This window comes from Dunckerocampus dactyliophorus, chromosome 13, assembly GCF_027744805.1.
Source record: "Dunckerocampus dactyliophorus isolate RoL2022-P2 chromosome 13, RoL_Ddac_1.1, whole genome shotgun sequence".
NCBI classification, from domain to species: Eukaryota; Metazoa; Chordata; class Actinopteri; order Syngnathiformes; family Syngnathidae; genus Dunckerocampus; species Dunckerocampus dactyliophorus.
In genome coordinates, this window is record NC_072831.1 from 10,650,158 (window position 1) to 10,669,630 (window position 19,473).

Here is a 19,473-nt window from a genome sequence, read left to right on the forward strand (position 1 = left end):
CTGGTTGCCGTTGTGTAGAAGGTACACAGAGAGCTGAGCGTGTCCAAACAATATAATTAATTAGGCTAATATTAATATTATGCCACATAAATTCAATTCTCTCCCCCCTAATCACAACTGGATAGCTTGTAAAAATTATTTTGTTAGGCCCTGATGCAAACAGAGGGTCTCTTCCAAACATTTGAGAACTATTTGGTTTTGGAGGGCGATTAGCGTGTGCGATGCAGGATGGGGATGAGGGAAGGATGCCAGACCAGGGATGATAACCTGAGTGGGGACCAAGCAAGGCAGAGGCGCATTCTGTCCCCAGGGATGCCCAACACGGGGGCACCATAGAAAAGGGGGTGGGATGTGTTTTTTCGGGCTTGGGTGTTTGAGCAGGTGGAGGGGATTAGTAATAGTGTCAACACTGGAGAGCTGGATAAGACTGTCCTCTGTTACTTGTTGGTTGAAGCAGCTCTTGCATACAGTTTCAAAGATGGCAGCTCATACAAACCTGGGTGAACGGACAGAACGGGTAAACTTGACAGTGCAATTGACCTCTTTTGGTAAAATGGCCAATAACACCACAAACACCTGCAACATGTGCAACTTTAATTCAAAGAAACTTCATAGCACCTGCATCACAGTAATCAAATGACCCAACTGATGCAATGCATTGCGGCCTTTGTGATTTTTAAATCTTTTATAATCAAATAGAGTCCCTACTAAAGGTTTGCATACAATGTCCCATTCAATCGCATGAAAAAGTGCATCGAAGCCATTTGACCCCCACTGTACATGTAAATCGAAGACAATTGGATTGCATCAGACACAGAAAAGAAATTGCTCCGTTTCTTATATTTCTATAATTATTAATATTTTAAGTGAATTATGACACATCATTATTGATTCAAACTCATATTCTGGCCACTTTATATTGAATTTGTCAGCACATTTAATTTTGTACTTTTTTCAAATAAAACAACAAATAACAAATTATTTAAGGGGGCTTAAGAATATTTTAGGAAAGTCCCTCTAAAATAGGCCTACTGACACCACTGTTAAAGGGATAGTATGGATTATTTGACATGAAATTGTATGACGTCCCCATCAGCTGTGTTGTGCATCATCAGTGACTTCTCCTCCACTTTGTCCCGTGAGACGAATTCTGGTCGGTTTCGCTGTTGAGGAAAGTATTTCCGGCTAGAATCACTTTCGTAAAGCTTTTGCTTCTCAAAAACAATATTCGTTCATTTCCATCACAAAACAGTTTCCCACAAAAAAGTCAGACCTCACAATCGCTCAGTGTTATTTTCTCCTGCGCGCTTCCACCAGCTGTCAACTGTGGGGCACATTTCCATCAGCTGCTTCACAGTGTTTACTGCGGGGATAGTGAAAGTAAACATGTCTGAATACGAAACAAGTGATGGCGACATTTCTTTTAGCACAAAGCCAAAGGGATACCTCTATGACCAGGAATACACTGATGCCAAACTTCGTCAGATGGAGTTTGAACGTGCAGAGAGAGAGAAGAGGGACAGAGAAGTGCTGAAGCTGGGCCCACAGCTGTAGATGTGAGTAGACGATATTCACTTTTTTCCATCTTATTTTGACTGATTTCCAAATGACACAGGACATCTATGTACAGCTAACATATATATTGTGACCGGACGGATACTCATAGAAACGTGAGATCGATCCACACTTCCAAGCAGCTGACTATAATAATAATAACAGTCATCTGATAATGTTATGTTATATAGCAACTTCACTGGTGGTGATTTGCTGCACACAACATTACAAGCGGATTCTTGATAGCCCGTTCTGAGTATAATACCGTTAGCTTGTAAAGAAGGTGCTAACGGGCGGCAACTCTTTAGCTAGTATATAGTTCTTACCTGGGGTGCTGGAACAGCAGAACTCTTCAAAACCTGTTTACTCTTCTGTCTTGGGCGCGTAGGAATGTAATCCTTCTAGCTGAAGTGTGCACTACATGAAGCATGAAGCTCTTCATCCTGGCCACTTTGGTTCACACTTCATAGCAAATATGGCAAGAAGCCAAAGTTGTCTAATAGCTATGACAGGAAAACAATGGAATATATAGGGCGATTCAGACACATCCGGTTTTTACAGCCCAGATTATTACAAGTCTGCATCATTTTTGTAGATATTTTTTTGGGACAATACCACTCTAACCTAGCTCTCAGTTTAACTTTCGTCACAGCGGTCGTCATCCGCTTAAAAGACCCCACAACAACATCTTTGGATGTTGTTGTGGGGTCTTTTGCGACCTCTTGGATGAGTCATCACTGCGCTCTTGGGGTAATTTTGGTTGACCGGCCATTCCTGGGAAGGTTCACCACTGTTCCATGTTTTCACCATTTGTGGATAATAGCTCTCACTGTGGTTCATTGGAGTCCCAAAGCTTTAGAAACGGCTTTATAACCTTTTCCAGACTGAAAGATCTCAAAAACTGCATTTTGCGTTCAGTTGTGTTGTCATTGACTAATATTTCAATTTGATCTGAAACCTTTAAGTGTGACAAATGTACAAAAAAAGGAAGGGGCTAAGACTTTTTCACACCACTGTATATTCATTTATTAGCGTAGTAGAGGTACTGCCTCCAGTCCATGTATGTGTATGTTTTTTGTCCAATCAGATTTCAGCTTCCATGTGTTGCCATGTCAATATAATCTGCCCAGGGCTGACAGAACAATGAGTAATGGCCCATGCCACTTAATCGATTAGCAATGAGGCTGCAATCAAATTTCAGATTCGTCTCACAGGGCCAGCTAGCAGGCATACAGTCATGTCAGCATTTTTCCGTCCTCTGATTGGTTGATGTCTGAAAGTCTATACCTAACCCTCACAGTTACCAGCACACTCGCATGCCTCATCACATAAAAAGTGCAGCTCTTAATTAATCATGGTCCGACATGAAGAAGGTTAGACAGACACAATGTTGTTCATCATTCTGTGTGCGTTACAGAAACAACTAAGTGAGTTTATATATATAATATGTCAGCGCGGGAAAAGGTTTGTTCACTACTTCCCCTTATAGTTTTCCAGACTAGTGCTTACAAGCCCAGGTACGAAATGCACCGCCAGCCACTGTAATCATCCATGGCGTTACTGTTACCAAATATGGTTCCTACTTCTATAGAGTTAACACTGCAGTAATACTACTAATATTATTATTATGTTAGTATTGTTACTTCTGAAGTAACCAAATGTGTTCCCTCCTCAATAGAGTTAACACTATAAAATACTATTGTTACACTATTATTATTTCTCAAGTTGCCAAATATGCTCAATAGAGTTAACGCAATGGATAAGGATCACTGACCAATTAAACAATCTAATGAATGTATGTAATTTCATTACATAAGACAAACTATTTGGAACTGGTCTGAATATGATGCAGTGCAATGATGAAGTAAACAAAGTAACGCAAAATGCAATAATAAATATCCACGAAAGCATCACAATCTTTTCATACAGCTCTTTTGTGGGATCTCTTTGGATTCTGCATGTGATCATGTAGCATAAATCTTCTAAAATTAATGTAAAGCAATAATATCAATGACATATATGATGATGTTAATGACATTTTGAACTACGTGAAAATCTTTTCTCTTTAAAGCATGACAACTTTCGCATATTTCAAAGCTCATTATCATTATTACTTATGCACCTCTCTTCTTAACAGTTGCCTTCATTTGCTTCTGTCCATCATGCGTCGGCCTGCCTTTGCCACCTCCCCAGGCACACTCTCCTGCATTGGTCCACTATTTGTGCAACCCCTCCAGCTAACCCTCCAACATCCCATAAATCCTTGCTTTTTCCACACATTGCCACCCCAACTAGGCCGTCCCTCCCTCAGCCTCCTGGAGCACTGACAATAAAGCATTACAGCAGTCAATCCATGTCAACAACAGCTTTGCTTAATTCCTGCTAAACACGTTTCAACTAAATCTTCACCTAATGATGCATAATGACTGCTCTTTAGCGTGCTGGTGGCCCGCATTCATTGATGTGCTTTATTTTGCTCGTAAATGGGAACATGACTCAGGTGCTTCTGCAGCAGCCTTCATGGTATCAAGATTCCCTTGGTGATTGCCACGCTCTGCACCTATGCATTGCAAGTGTGTTAAAACAGACTCGTGTAAAAAGCCATCTTTTTGACGGATTGATGTAGTCTTGGGGCACAGTGCCAGACTCTCTGATGTGATGCAGATGATGGCCGGCCCTTAACCTCCTGCCCAAAAGATGTCAGGGCCAGAATAGCACAGGTGCTGCCCCACCTTCACTCTCAGACTACCAGGAGGTGCAGTGAGCAGGATGTGAACCATGCCAAGTCTCCTTCTTTGCTCCCTTTTCTAACGATAACAGAGCTTAATGAAACTCCGTGTGCCTGTAATTGTTCATTGTGATGATGCCTAGTGCGCTGTTCTTTTTTTGCCCCCGCCATCCCCCCATGTGTTGTCTCCATAAAATCACTATTAATTCTCTGCTGTAGTGGAGTGTTTTCCAGTGTGATTTGCTGGCCGGCTGCCTGTGCCTTGCTCTCTCTTGGCTGGGTTTGTGTGCTTGACTGCTCCACAGGAACAGACTGGCACTCTAGCTGAGGGCTCCAGGGTTCGCACACACAATCCACTAAACATGTCCCTGTGTGAGGAGCTTCACTGCTTGCTATATCTCAAGCCTTTTCCCCTTTTTCCAGACCAAATTTGTCTTGCTACATTTCGTGCCCCATTATTTTTGTGTGTATTTTTGGTAAATATTTATATTTAATCCATCCATCCATCTTCTATGCCGCTTATCCTCACTACGAATTTATACTTAATTTATATTTAGTATTTATATTTACTAGTTGTATGAATATATTGTGATTTCCACAACACTTTAAAATAAGGGTTTCTAATGGGTTGTTCATTAGGTTTTTAAAACTTTATAAAGCCCGTATAGTCATTATAAGCACAAGTAGAATGACTTATTTATTGGCACACAGTGAATCCATATTCAGCTTTACTGCTTTGCAATGGTAGAAACTATTAAATTGATGATGTTTATCACCTTTTATACAGAAAAACTGAAGAATGCGGGGTATTAAAGATGCATTAAAGATGCTAAAACTAATCCACTGAAGGTCAAAATATGTTAAGCTATTTGAAAAAAAAACAGTGGCATGTTGTGTTATAAGTGACAAAGCAAATTAGTGTAATGATATATCTCATTATAATGAATTATGATTTGTTTTAGAATATGCCAAGGGCCAATAAACAAGCTGTTGTAATAGAGAATATCAAGTATTTTAGTATGGCAGTTGCTTGAAGTAATTATTGGAAACTGTTAAAGCTGTTTATACATAATTTACAAAGCGTTTATAGCATCATGTGCATCTGTGAACTATGTAAGGGTACCATTTTTATTAAGCGGTAGCATCATTTTTTATTTGAAATTATTTGATCTGGATTAGGAATGGGAGGCAATATAAACATCAGGACGTATAGTATTGTGTTTTTCTATTGTGTTCTTGTGTATTTCTATTGTCTACTGTCTTGATACACAAACAGTGTGCATACTTGTTGGTGTCCAAGTATGCACACTTTATGATAAATTTTGACCTTTCAATATGATGTAAATCCTTGCATTTTGTGTAGTTTACATTGACAATAAAAATATATTCCACATATAAATACCGCTCTAAACATAAACATTATTATAAAACAGTTACAAAACAAAATAGATTTACATTTCTGGTACTAAATTAGTCTTGCTTTTGGTGTTGTGGGTGTTTTTGTTTTTTAATAAAACTTTCAGATATTAAACAGTTTTGGTTTTTTTTGCTCCTGAAAAAGTGTTAATTGAACACACCAGCTTTACAGGTGACAAAATTTTATTTTGAAATGTAATCACGTGTTGCATGTGCAAGACGACTGTTTCAATAAAAAGCTTTCCCGTCTTGACTTAGGAAAAATCTGAAGGTGTCATAGATATTTCACTTCCAATATTACACAATCAATATATTATCATCCTATTACTATTGTCAAAATATTCTGCAATCCCCAAAATTAATCTGTTAAAACGACACAGTTAGATGAAGAGAATGAATCGATTGTGATGGCTGAGGGCGGCAGTGCTAAGCACATTCAATCACAGGGCAAAGCAACATCTGTCAAATTTGTAAGGCCCGTGGCCCTGCTAACCCACTGATGCTGAACCAAGCCTGCACACAGGCCACACAAACAAATGAGGTCTCTCTCTCCTCCACTCCTCTAAAGATGAAACACCAAAGCATTTGTCTAATCAAGCATTTGCCTCAGGTTACATTGAATGTAAATGAACATGCTAGTCTGTGCCAAGGTCTATTTCTGTGCAGTGCGATGACGATGACGATGATGAAACAGTGCAGCTCGCAGCAGACAGGAGGGGGCACTGGTGCTCCAGCGCTGCTCTCCTCTCCTGTGAGTCCTCCTCTTCCTCACAGCTCCTCACAATGGGGATCTGCCTGAGGGTTGGAAATGTTGCTTTTTTAGGTTTGCAGTGAGCCCATATCCCTTAATCCCCAGCCATGATTGACAATCATGATTTAGGGTATATGGTGTCCCATTCTAATCCACGAGCAATGATTTCATTTGCATACCTTGCGTACGTGGCCTCATTTTGGAGAAAACGGCTGCCTTTGTAAGTGATACAGAAAGAGAGAGGCAGAAAGCTGAGAGAAAGAGTGAGAGCAAGATAGAGACGAAGGAGGAGAAAGAGAAAGGATGAGGAATGTTTGTGTTTTTCCTCTTTCTTTTTTTGCCAGGAGAAAGATGATAGCAGTCTCCACTTCCTCACCAAGCCTTCTTTGCTTGTTCCTCCCCAACACTTTTGCTTCACACACACAATGCATATTGAAGCGTAAACATACATACATTCAGAGAAGAAATACAGAGATGAAGGAACATGGAGGAACACACAGAGACGCTCCCTCACACGATGCAAAACTAAATTGCTATTTTCTCATTCTATAACCAAGTCAGGCTTAATTATAATCATGGGAGTTTGGGAGTTACCGTATAATCTCGGGAAGGTATTAAGAATTACCCAGTGCACACCACAGCAAAAAAGAAACAAATAGAAATACTTCCAATTATTTCGCAGTCATAACACCCAAGGGAGCAGGAATCAAATAATGCTCAGTGTTTGGAATGTCCACAGAGACCATTCATCATCCGCACTTTTATCTACTGAGGAAGTGACACACGTAAAAGGTCAAAAGGGTCTTAACTTACGTAAGATAGTCCAGCTTGAATAATTTTGCCCTAGGGTCAAATAAAATGCATACACACCATATTTCATAATGACATTTTATCTTGACATCATGTACCGGTAATTGAAAATAAGTAGGGCGGTTAAATGATTAAAAATTGTAATGAAATTAATCACAGTTTTCAAATTAACTCATCATGATTAATCACAATTTGCAACCGTGTGTGAAATATGCCCATTTTCACAATTCTATATATTTGTCCGTATCAACAGCTCCAAATGAACTGAAAATTTGACTCCAAAGATAGCACACATGTCTGAAAATCTATCTGCCTAACAGTTGTCTCTTTAACAGTAGCAGAACAATTGAATCACACTTTAACAGTGTTATATAAGCTATGAAGGGTTGCATTCACATACAGTATTTGAGCGTAGATGTAGTTTCTGGGATTTCCGGATTTCCCTGAAAATAATATATTGTAACTTACCACCATTAACAACTTTGCGTGGGTAGTACAATAGTTATTAATTAATGAATATGGAATAAATATGTATGGCCATTTATGATCGGTAAATATATATATATATATATATATATATATATATATATATATATATATATATATATATATATATATATATATATACACAGATTAACAATGATGTAAAAACTATGCCTCAATTTAAATTGTGACATCATTCGTTACAGTAGTAATTTACCACTTAAACTTATAAGGGAACATATTACACAATGTTCCTTACAAGCAGCGAAATTTAGGAGGCTAATATTGTTTTCTTTTTAGTTGCATGTGTTTATTTGTTCAGCTTTCACATTGGGTCCAAAATGTATGATAGTTTAAAAAAAATAAAATTAAGAATGTGCTAAATGTATACATATATTCGTTGGTCTGACACACTAGCAAAACATATCCTGTGAATGTGTATTATAAATTAAATATATGTCGAAGTATTTAAAATATGTATTAAAGTATATATTGTATTTATTTAGACAATACCACTGTATTGGGGGAATTAAAGGGACAGCATAATCTAAATGAACAATTACAAGAGCTATTTAAGGGGCAACAAATGCAGAACGCTGCAGGCCTACAGTATGTTAAGAGGCAAAATCTCATGACTTATCAAGATGGCATGATTGAAGATAAATGTACAGTTTACTTGCAAAATTCTCCATCCATCCATCCATCCATCCATCCCTTCCTCTTGACTGACTGACTGACTGACTAACTGATCATGGTCAGGTGTCTGTGACAGAGAAGTCCCCTTTGGAACAATAACAGCCTGATAATCTGCTCTTATCTTCAGTTTAGTGGCTGCTTAACAGGCAGTCTACATGATGGGTGTCTTTACACACTTACACCAGTCTTGTGTCACCATCAACCTAGAAGGAAACCCATAAACAGTAGAAGATAGACGTTAATACCATTATTTTTTCTACATGAGCCATAACTTTAAGTACACATGTACAGTACATCTAATCCAGGGGTGTCCAGCTATTTTCCACCAAGGGCCGCATACAGAATCTTTTTTGGATATTTTCCATCTTTTGTTAATTAAACAGTAATGACACAAAACATTGATGAGACATTATCTTACATGACCTTAACACTGCATGACGTCATAAAGCCAGCCATGGCATGTCTGACATGTTAGAATAAAAAAAAAGTTGTCCTTGCATTCAGTGTGGTAAGTGGTAGGTTTTTGGCTTCTTAATTTTAGAAGAAATACATTTGAGGCTAACTGGTTAGCTCTCTTGTTCGCTCGCTAGCTCGCGGCCAAAAACTCACAAACAGGTTTTCTGTTATCTATTATCTAACTACGAAAATATTCCATTTATTAACATTGTATCCTATATTGCAGAAATTCAATTAGCGCAGTCAGGAACCAATTGACCGCTACAATCGAGGGACGATTGTAACATGAAAAAACTGTCTCAATTTCCGTTTTGTGTTATCAGTCGGTGACAAAGCAAACAGTTTGCTAATATTAGTGTGATATCTTGTGATATTTAACGTTTCGGCTTTTTTGGTAACGTTTAATTTTATGCTCAAAATATGCTGCAGGTTTCACTTTCACCCCCCCGTTCTAATCAGAGTCAATACAAGAGTTGCACCATTCGAGTTTTTAATATTTTGGTTAATTTATTTAGCAACATTTGGTGGGCAACATCTCTCAATGTGATGCAATGCTTTTCTATACCACTGCAAACTACAAGTGTAATAATAAACCTAATTTAACTCATATTATTTGAATAGTCGACTATATATAGACTACAGACCATACAACTGTAGTGGATATGGATGAACATACTTTATTAAGGGAAATATGACGGGGATGGCAGTGATCTGATAGAAAGGGTTGGTGATGTTACAATGCATCTGCATGAGTTGTACAAAAATATAAATAAAAATGCTCCCCTCTGCCCTCACCGATACCTCCTCTCAGTGTGGGAGGTGCCCGAAGCTGTGAGTCCTCCCACATCACACCCATCATCATCATCATCATCCTCATCATACACTGTTTACCAGGTCTGCCTTAATTGATTGCCTCTCTTTATCTTTTTTTTTACCTCTTTAATTTTGTTATTAGTGCAGCAGAGGCACAAAGCTTTTCCTCTTTCTCCCGTTTTGAGAAATTATACTCTTGTACTTGATCCAGCTAACAGGATTTTCTTAAATTACTTTATAAAAGACCATCTTTTAACTTTCTCGATGCGTTCATTAGCAGGTTTGCCTGAAGGCCTGCTCACATCAATTTCTTGGGTTAAACTTACAAACTTAGGCAGCTCAGCTCCACGCTCACGGTGGGTTGTGGATGACTACGGGGGTTCTGGGGGCAGAATGGGAACAAATTATTAATTTAGGAGAGTATTAGAAAAATAAAGAGATTGAATTAAGAGTATTGGTCGTCTGTTATCCAGCATGGATGCCTCGGGGACTTACTGTGGTGGAGGACATTATGTAAATGCTCTCCTCTTCTGCTCAGTGTTCCACCTTCCTTTCTTTCCTCCTCCCACCCTCCCTCTGTCACCCTTTCTCTCTCCCTCACAGTCAATCGCTGTTCTTCTATAATCTTTCTCTCTGTGTCTTTCTAATCTTCATCAGTCAGCAGAGACACTGAAGAGACGACGTCTCCTGTTTGCTACAGCTCACTTTTTCTCTCCTCCTCATGCATGAAGTGTCTATTCCCTAAATCTCCATGCAATAGCCAAATCAAAAGGTCAGGAAGAGGAAACTAAGACTCCCACTGTTAATATGAACTGCCAAGCAGTCATAGTTGTTTATACAGTATGTGAGGTTTGGAATGAACTACAGATAGTTCCATTCAGGATTATTTAGCAAGCAAGACAGATTTTTTTTTTAATTATTACGATTTTGCTTTTGTTTATCACAATTCCTAAATGGCAAATATCACTTTTTCTGTCAAACATCTTACATTAAAGCTCCCTGTGGCTTGTCTTGCAGGTTTTTCAACCTTCTTAAAATATTGTCCCAGGCAAGTCTTTCCCAGACCTCCCTGTAACAGCGCACGGAATCCATTCTTTAGCCTTCAATCACCTTTATCTTTAATGATGGTTGCGCCAGTCGAGCTGTTGGGAACAAATGAGCAGCTGGGTGTTTCTCCTTTCTCCTTTTATGATGTGCATTTGTACTTCCATGGTGATGGCTTTCCTTTTGTTTGGCGCTCCGCTGCTTGGGAGACATAACGAAGTCCAAAAAGTGAACTAATAAGTTGGGGTGTCACGAGAAACAACCAACTCACGAGACGATCCACAAGATTTTAACACTGATTTCAAGAAAAGTACAATGAGAAAACATGACTGGAGAGTCACAAAACAATGCAGGTGTGTTTTGAAATGTTTATTACCTCACAAATCGATGCTAAAAGATATTATTGTCAACATGTTTTGAGAGCAAATAAACCACTGATAATATATAACAATCATAATAATAATATATCATAATAATGCAATCTTTCCTTTTACTATGTCATCTTTCATTCTCTAAAGTTGCGGAATTGGCAACTTGTGCTGTCTGTCAAACATTTGCAGTATTTCTTGAATTATACATAATGTACATAATGTATAATATATGTACATATATTTAATGTACATATGTACATATATTTAAAGACCAATTTTTGTGTTTTATAAGTTATTAGTACATTTGAGCTCTTTGTAGTTACATTATGCCTTTTTGCTCTTTTTCCCACTTTTGCTGGGTTTGTGTTTATTTTATTTCTGCAATGATCCACATTCCACAGATGGTCCCTGCGCCACACTTTGGCTACCCGTGCGTGTTTATCCAGGAAGGAGAGGTGCTGCCAGACGACGGAGGAGTGTGTCCAAGCTTTGCCTTCTTGGCTCTGTCGCTGGTCAGGGGTTGGGTTGAAATGTGGAGGCAGCATTCAGACCTGCATTGCACAGTGATACGGTTGATAGTGGAGCCCCACTAAGGCTTTCCTGCGTGGCGGATACTTCACCATTGTTGACCGCTTGTATTTAATTACCAAATCAATGCATGACACATGAAACAATTCCTGTTTTTCACTTTTAACGTCGCCCCTACTCCCTAAATATAGCGACCATGTCCGGTGATCGCCAGTGCTTGTAAAGTTGTCCCTCAGCCAAATGTAACAAGACGTGGTTAACGGTGCAGACAAGTCCAAACATCTCCGTGTTTTGCTCTGACAAATCTTAAGTAACTTTGATCAAATGTGGAATTACTACAGCTTCTGCTTGGACATTAACACGACGGCGCAGCTGTTCAAAAAACAGCCACACGTCACTCGCTGACACTAGGAACACCGAAGTAAGGTGGATTGCAAGGTGTGCGTAAAGCACTTAATGTGCGGTTCTAATAATGCTTCGCGCACTGCCACGTCCATATTACTGTATTATCATTCACAGCAGTGATGCCATAGTTCAGTCTTCTGGCTGCCCTGTTCTCGTGAGACAGCTTTTCTCCAAACAAGCGAGATCTTGTGACAACCCTACTAATGAGCGATGTTATTCTTGTGTGGCTGCTCAGGCACACACTGTATCCTACCACCCAGCACGAGGCACACACTGCATTCTCGTGCTGCACGTGGCTCTAACTTGTTCTTGAGCGAGTCTCTTGTTTATGAACCAAAATTACGTTTTTAAGTAATTCATGGGAGCGCATTTTTAACCACAAAACACTGGAACATGCAACAGTGTAAACGGAGGACCACCTGTCCATACTTCCCATTGGTTGGCGACCGTTGAGTGGATTACTGAGGGGTCTCCCTTTCCTCCTCCTTGGACGATGCTTTAATTTTCACCGTACTCTATATTTATTGATTTAGTTTTATTTCTCACATGAATAAAAATATATAGATTGAATATGTGAATTCTACTATATTTCATTATGTATCATTATTTATTTACAATTTATTTATTTCGTATTTATTTTACTTTTTTTTTTCAATTGGGAGCTTCAACAAGATGATCATTTTGCAGCTCTCCACCAAAATAGGTATAAAAAAATGAATACATATTAAAGAGGTGCACTAAATGATATTGTATTCTTCCTTGGCATGTGGTATACCCATCCACCAACTCTGCTAAAAAATAGTCAAGTAGTTCTAGTGGTATTTAGATTCACCACAGCTAAGCTAATGAGCTGTCATAGAGTGCTTAATATTAATATTCAAGACTTAAATGTGCTAATCTGACATCAAAAACATGGTCAATATTAATACTCAGCAAGGCTGCAGAAGGCTGATATTGCTTCAATTAAAGCGTGTGTAGAAACAGGAGAAGTCGGGAGAAAAGGGCAAGGGCTGGATGATAACAGGGAGATGGCCAAGGAGGGAGGAGAAGGAGGAGGAAACCCAAGCATGGTGTCAGTAACGAGGCCGCTAATCTTCCAGCAGGAGGGGGGAAAGAGTGGAGGCATCCTGCACCGACACTGGAGGCACAACAGACAGGTTTGATGTTAACAAATATTAGCTTTAGCTGGATGTTGCTGTGTATTCGCTTTGACACACTCATTGCATATTCACACACAGATGTTGCTGCTGCACAGGAGAGGAGGAAGTAGGAGTGTGGCTGAATGAAAAGGCCCGAGATGGCAGAGTTGCTCTCTGAGGAGCAAGTAATTGGCCCCTTGACGGCAGAGGCGACGGAGAGAGGCGCACACACACATACACACGCGCAAACATGCATACACACAAATGTGTACACCCCTCCATCTCCTGCACCTCTCCTCCCAGATCTGATAAAGGTAAACGTGTAGCAAATTTGTCATTTGATGAGCGAGGATTTCCACAAACAGAGCTGACATGATGAGCCTGTGATCTGTCTGTATGAGAGTCAGCAGGGGCCCAGCCAGGCAGAGATCTCAATCCTCCCTCTGCCTCCCTCCCTCCTCACATACTGTCACACTCACACTTGGCTGTGTTCACATGCAGTCTAAGTCGCAGTAATTGCCGCCTGCCAACCATATCTTTGCCTGTCCTCTGTCTCGGACTCCCTCACTCGTGGTTGCTGTCTATCGCGCCCCCTCAGAGACATCCTCTCGTTTTGCTTTCCTCTTTTACTGTGTCAAATAAAGGGCCCTCGCACTCCATTTCTGACTCTTTCACTTATCTCTGGGCTCCACACTCAATTATCCACACTCACCTATAGCTTGTACCACTTATATGAATGAAAGAGGAAACAGAAGTCATAAGATTCAAAATGACCAAATATTTCATATAAAAATACGCCTTTTAAGTCGCACAAAACCTGTGAGTTGGAGCCATCATCAGCCATGACATCACATCACATGAAATGAAATTAATCGTGCACTTGTTTTGCTTTTACTTTGCCATTTTTGTGACACTGCATAAGTGTGAATGTGAGTGTGAATGGTTGTCTGTGTGTAGGGCCCTATAATTCACGCATTAATGAAATTGCAGCCAATAATCACGGAATCTTGCAGAAACTGACATAATGTGAATGAAATGCTGTCATTATGAGAAGGAACGTTTGTGTGGGGAAATATTTTGGTGATATTAAATATACAGCAAAATATTAAATATTAAGGGACATTTGTGGTTGGGGAGGACCGCTGGTTTGAATAAGGTGTGAAAAAAGCCATTTATGTCCAACTAGAAACTAAACAGAGGAGGAGGTTTGCGCCATCACCTATCGTCTGCTTACGTCTTGGCATCTCTCCCCCAAAGATTGTCTCATTCCAAAGAGTGGCCACTAACGAGCTGTTTTGCCACCAGCGAGGCGAATGCAGGGCCGCTGCAACATCATGTGACCACTCTGAGGAAGACTGCTAGTGAGCAGTCAAAACTTTCAGGTATATGAAAAAAAACTTTGGTCAGAAAAAAAGAATTGCTTAGAATGTATTACCCATAGGGCTGCACGGTGCCCGAGTGGTTAGCATGTTGGCCACACAGAAGATCGAGAAGCTTGGGCGTCTCTGTGTGGAGTTCTCTCCCCGTGCGTGGGTTTCCTCCCACACTCCAAAAACATGCATGTTAATTGGCGACTCTAAATTGTCCATAGGTATGAATGGGAGTGTGAATGGTTATTTGTCTAAATGTAAACCCATAAGTCAGCTAGGATAGGCTCCAGCATACCCCTGCAACCCTAGTGAGGATAAGTGGCATAGAAAATGAATGGATGGATATTACCCATAGACTAAATGAACCTCATTAACTTGATAACAACAACCCTACTGTGAGCATCCCATGGGGACACACTCATCAGAGACATAAAAGGGTAGACACACAAACATTTTGAAATGAAGAACTGGATTAAAATGTCTTCAACAAACAAAAAGAGTCCAGTTGCCTCGATTCAACCTTTGCGAGTATTTGCTGATAGTCTGGAGCTTGATAAAGTGCTAAAATTGCAACACATTCAGCTGCTAATGGTCACTACAGCAATAAAAGAGGGATTTCAGCAGGGATCATTCAATGAAGTTCAGTAGGAATAGTACATTCAGTACTCTGTCATGACTGACCTCCATTACCACAATCATCCTCAGTACAGTAACCCTTCTGCAGAGATTAGGAACTCACTCTTTCAAAGAAATCACGAGTCTCTCTTTTCGGCCTATAAAAACACATCTCCTTTTTCCCACTATTGCTCCAAGCAATCCTCTTCCGGGATACCTACTTGCCTCCATCCATCCACCTTTTTTTCTGCCTCTGATAAGGAGTCACTGGGTTTGAGCCTTCTACCGTGAGGTAATGGGCCTGCCACTGGCCAGTCCCATGACTTTAATCCTGGAAGTCCATACTAGGCTGCTGGTTGCTGCTCTCCTCCTCCACTATAGAACACAATAAAGGGTCACTTGACACGATTTACCAGCTTTGCTTAAATATGTAATATATTGTTTGTAGTTATGTTCTACACTGTTCATTTTTTGAAAGCGAACGGTAAATTTGCAAAAATTACATTTATAGTTCATAGTGCCAGCCATGAACTCGTTGTCGCAGCAAAGCATCGCTTCTGGAAGTGACATCAGTGGAGTAACACCTCTCAGTTAAAGCCGAGTAAACAAACGCTTCTCGAGGTTGTTCAGTATATTTTTCGTCGACATAGTAGTCATGACAAAATGTTCTGCTGCTGCTGGATGAGTACAGTATCTGAGTGATGCTGTAAGTTTGTTTTTTTATTCCAAAAGAGGAAGGTTTAAGACAAAAATGGACGAAGCAAGTGCAGAGAACGAGAGACAGATGGAAGCCCACTTCGAATTTTTGCAGTGTTCATTTCACTGATGACTGCTTTGAAGGAACACCGTTATAAGAAGCATTTGACTTGAAAGTACGGTATAAACGCATTTTGAAAAAGAATGCTATTCCGCCGGCCGAATAGTACCAGCTGGTACACAAGAAAAAAAAAAGATAACAAGGACCACTACATCAAAGTTGCCACAGAACAGAGTAAGTCAGGTCTTGTTTACATATAGTATTCTAAATACTATTTTAGAAAACACTATACATGTTACAGTATATAAACATCTATGCACTGTGTTATGTTGACGGCATGAAATTAAATATAACAGGCTATAAAGACCCCCTTGTGCTCATTAATAAGCCGATTTAAAACAATAATTAAAGGATAAGCAACTCCAGAGTATTTTACACTTACCATTCTGTCTTTTAAAGGCGACCAATCTTCATCTCCATGTCTTCAGACTTAAGTCCATGTTCTGCATGTACTCTACCACCTCTCCAAATTTTTCTCCCTTCTTTCTCCTCAAGAACTATTGACACATTGCTCAAATCTTTGCTACAATGACTGTATACATTGTCTGTATTGTACAACGCCATGTTTGCGTAGCTAAGAGGTGTCACTCCTGGAAATGACGTTTTGCTGCTATGAGTTTGTCATGGCTGCCGCCATTAACTATAAATTAAATGTTTGCCAATTTACCGTTCGCTTTCAAAAACAAACAATGCAGAACATAATTACAAACAATATATAACATATTTAAGCAAAGCTGATAAATCATGTCAGTGACCCTTTAAGCACCTATCTATCTACTGTATCTATAATGCTATCATTGATGATTGGAATGATTGGCAAAGCAATCAATGAAAATCGACTTAAATTGTATAAAAGCAGCATTATCCTTCAAGATCCAAACACTGCAGCCCCCTCAAGCCAGTCAAGTCTTTGCTCTCTTGCGTATATTGACTCACATTAGGGCATCATTAATAGAAAAGGAGCTCTGCTGCCTGAGAGAAGTATTCTGCAGTGTGGGAGTGGAGGGGAAAAAGGACTGGGGGTGTAACGGAGAGCTGAACTTTGTTAATGGAGTGTTTCTCTGCGCAAGTCACTTAGCTTTGAAAGCCAAGCCCCGCCGGGTAAGGACTCTGAAGCGCGGGAATCAGACATGCACAATCAGTTCCACTCCTTAAATCTCCGTCAGAATCGTATCTATTGGAGCAGCCTTTCCTTCATTTATTTCTCTATCAGTTAGTGGCTTGTGATCTGGCCAAGTCAACTACAGAAGGTTTCCCTCTGTCTCTGTGCTGATTTGCATACACACACGCATACAGTATACACACACACGCACACGCACACACACACTGATGGGGCCTATCTCCCTCCCTGTGCCCTCACCGCATTCGTTTAGGCAGCGCCTCTGACTAATTTGCCCATCACGCTTGCTGTCGGGTCCTTTACGGTTGAAGATGTTTTGACGCGTCTCTCCCAGTTCGCTCTTCTCCACTGGCACTGTCTCCACTATGATTAAGAATACTCTGATAATAAGCAAATGCCAAGAGTGCTTGGCTGCGTGGCTGAGGGATACGGAGTGCTACGGTGTGAGAGTGAGCTCCTCTGCATCGGTGGAAAAAATGTTTAGAGCGTGCACAGCACTTCCACTCAAAGGAAATGTAATCCAGAGTGTAGAGGGAGAGAGTTCAAGAGGACACATGCTTTATGCTCGATATAAAAGAGCTGCACAATCATATGGTCTATATTTATTTATACACCAACCTAAATAGAAGATATCATCAAATTTGGCGATTGTGCATTAGCACCACTTACGGGACTGTAGTGGAATAGTATCAAGTGTTCCTTGTAATTGTTTGACTTTAATGGTGCAGTTCGGTTTGATTCCTCTCTCTAATCCATGGCATTTTTGGATGCTTTTCAGCTCATTCAACTCCTGCATTCCATTGTAACAAGGAAATGACATACCTTTCCCAACCAATCACCATACTATTATGACTCCCAGCCCAAATTCTAGGACCTGGGCAATGGGACAATAAAAATGGCAAAAATGATGAACTCCACCCAACTGAACTGCACTGCTTTGTGCCAACAGGGCTTTTGTGATCTGTTTTTGGTACATACTGCTTGATTATCTTAATTATTGAGCCATTTATGCTTTGCTTTGCTCAAGTATATTTGATTTGCTTTGGGGTTTATTATGGTGTGCTATATATGATTTGACCACTGGAGGCGGTAGTGAGTAGCGCTATATAAATGCAAAAGTAACAGGGCGTGGTTAGGTCACATGGTTTTTTACACATACAATCAATGAGGCCCATTTACACTCATGAACGCTCCAGCACCATACCTTCACATTTATTATCCATTCAACCTGACGCCATAGACGGCCATTCTAGACCACAGATTTATGCATTCATTTTTGTACAATAAACAGGAACATACCCCAGACATAATACATAACACTGACAAGTTTGGTGCGCATCATGTCCTGGATCCCCTGCACCCGGAAGCAACTAGGATGGTAGGACTGGATTGTCGCTATAGACAATACTATCCATACAATGTGTAGTGGGTGTAGTGTCCGTTTAGGCGTCTTGTCATCATGGCAAGTCATCCCATTTTCCTCTTCCCACAATCACTGTGGAAAAAGAAGGCATGTCAGTGACAGAAAGAATGTGCCAGACCACCACACAGGCCTGAAGCTCCCCTCCAAGCCTGGACCTCCACCCAGCGACTGGACTCACCAAGTCATTAGCCGGGGATTAAAATATTTGCTGGGCAAATATAAGCCTTAGTTGTCTGACCTGACATCACATGGGCTTAACCGTCTTTCACTTTCTTTGACAAACCATGGAGATACCCACAGACCACACCCATGCAGCCCATGAATCATTTATAAGCTTTTCACTGACAAATAGTTATCAGTAGCCACAGCTCATTGGGACGGTTTGTCTTCAAAGAGCCCTTCAAAGAATGACATTGACTGCGCTTGTTGAGCGCTGCTGCTGAAATGCTGAGGGTGCAAGTAAACGCTTGATGGATCATGTGACCATTTAAACTGGGGTAATATGTGGAGAGGATTAAAGGACAGAAACATGTTTGCAGCGGCTCCTAAAATTCACACTTTGTGCAATGGTGGGAGAGATAACAAAATAGTCCAGTAGCCAAATTACAGCAGAACTTTTGTTTGGGGCCTCATTAGATTATGTATGTGTACTTAACTGTACATCACAGGAAACATCTTTTTTTTTTTTACTTTCCACAAATACTGCTGAATGCAGGGGGGGAGAAAAAGCTGCCAAATACATTATTATTACCCCTCAGGGTCAAACAACAGGGGACTTAGATCACTCAGCAAATTACGAGTGGGCCTTGTGGAACAGCAGCCTCCACCTTCTAACAGAACAATGCAACCTGCACTACCTCATGCTTGTTATTCTTTATTGCCAACCAGGGCCACGATCAGGGGGCTCACTTCGTTTCGGCTCATTTTGCAGTCT

The 19,473-nt window shown here is 40.3% G+C and overlaps 2 long non-coding RNA genes across 4 annotated transcripts; one reads left to right on the plus strand and one right to left on the minus strand.

The window, feature by feature from the left end:
- Nucleotides 1–592: 592 nt before the first annotated feature.
- Nucleotides 593–2,073, minus strand: LOC129192631 (uncharacterized). Of its 2 annotated transcripts, XR_008573462.1 has the most exons (4): nt 1,881–2,073; nt 1,447–1,548; nt 1,274–1,363; nt 593–1,163 (listed from the first exon to the last, which is right to left on the minus strand). It is a non-coding gene; the product is annotated as an uncharacterized LOC129192631 (long non-coding RNA). The 2 variants fall into 2 exon arrangements; XR_008573461.1 differs by having other exon boundaries at nt 593–1,363.
- Nucleotides 1,064–13,843, plus strand: LOC129192630 (uncharacterized). Of its 2 annotated transcripts, none has more exons than XR_008573459.1 (3): nt 1,064–1,556; nt 13,156–13,212; nt 13,294–13,843. It is a non-coding gene; the product is annotated as an uncharacterized LOC129192630 (long non-coding RNA). The 2 variants fall into 2 exon arrangements; XR_008573460.1 differs by having other exon boundaries at nt 13,159–13,212.
- The last annotated feature ends 5,630 nt before the right edge of the window (nt 13,844–19,473 follow it).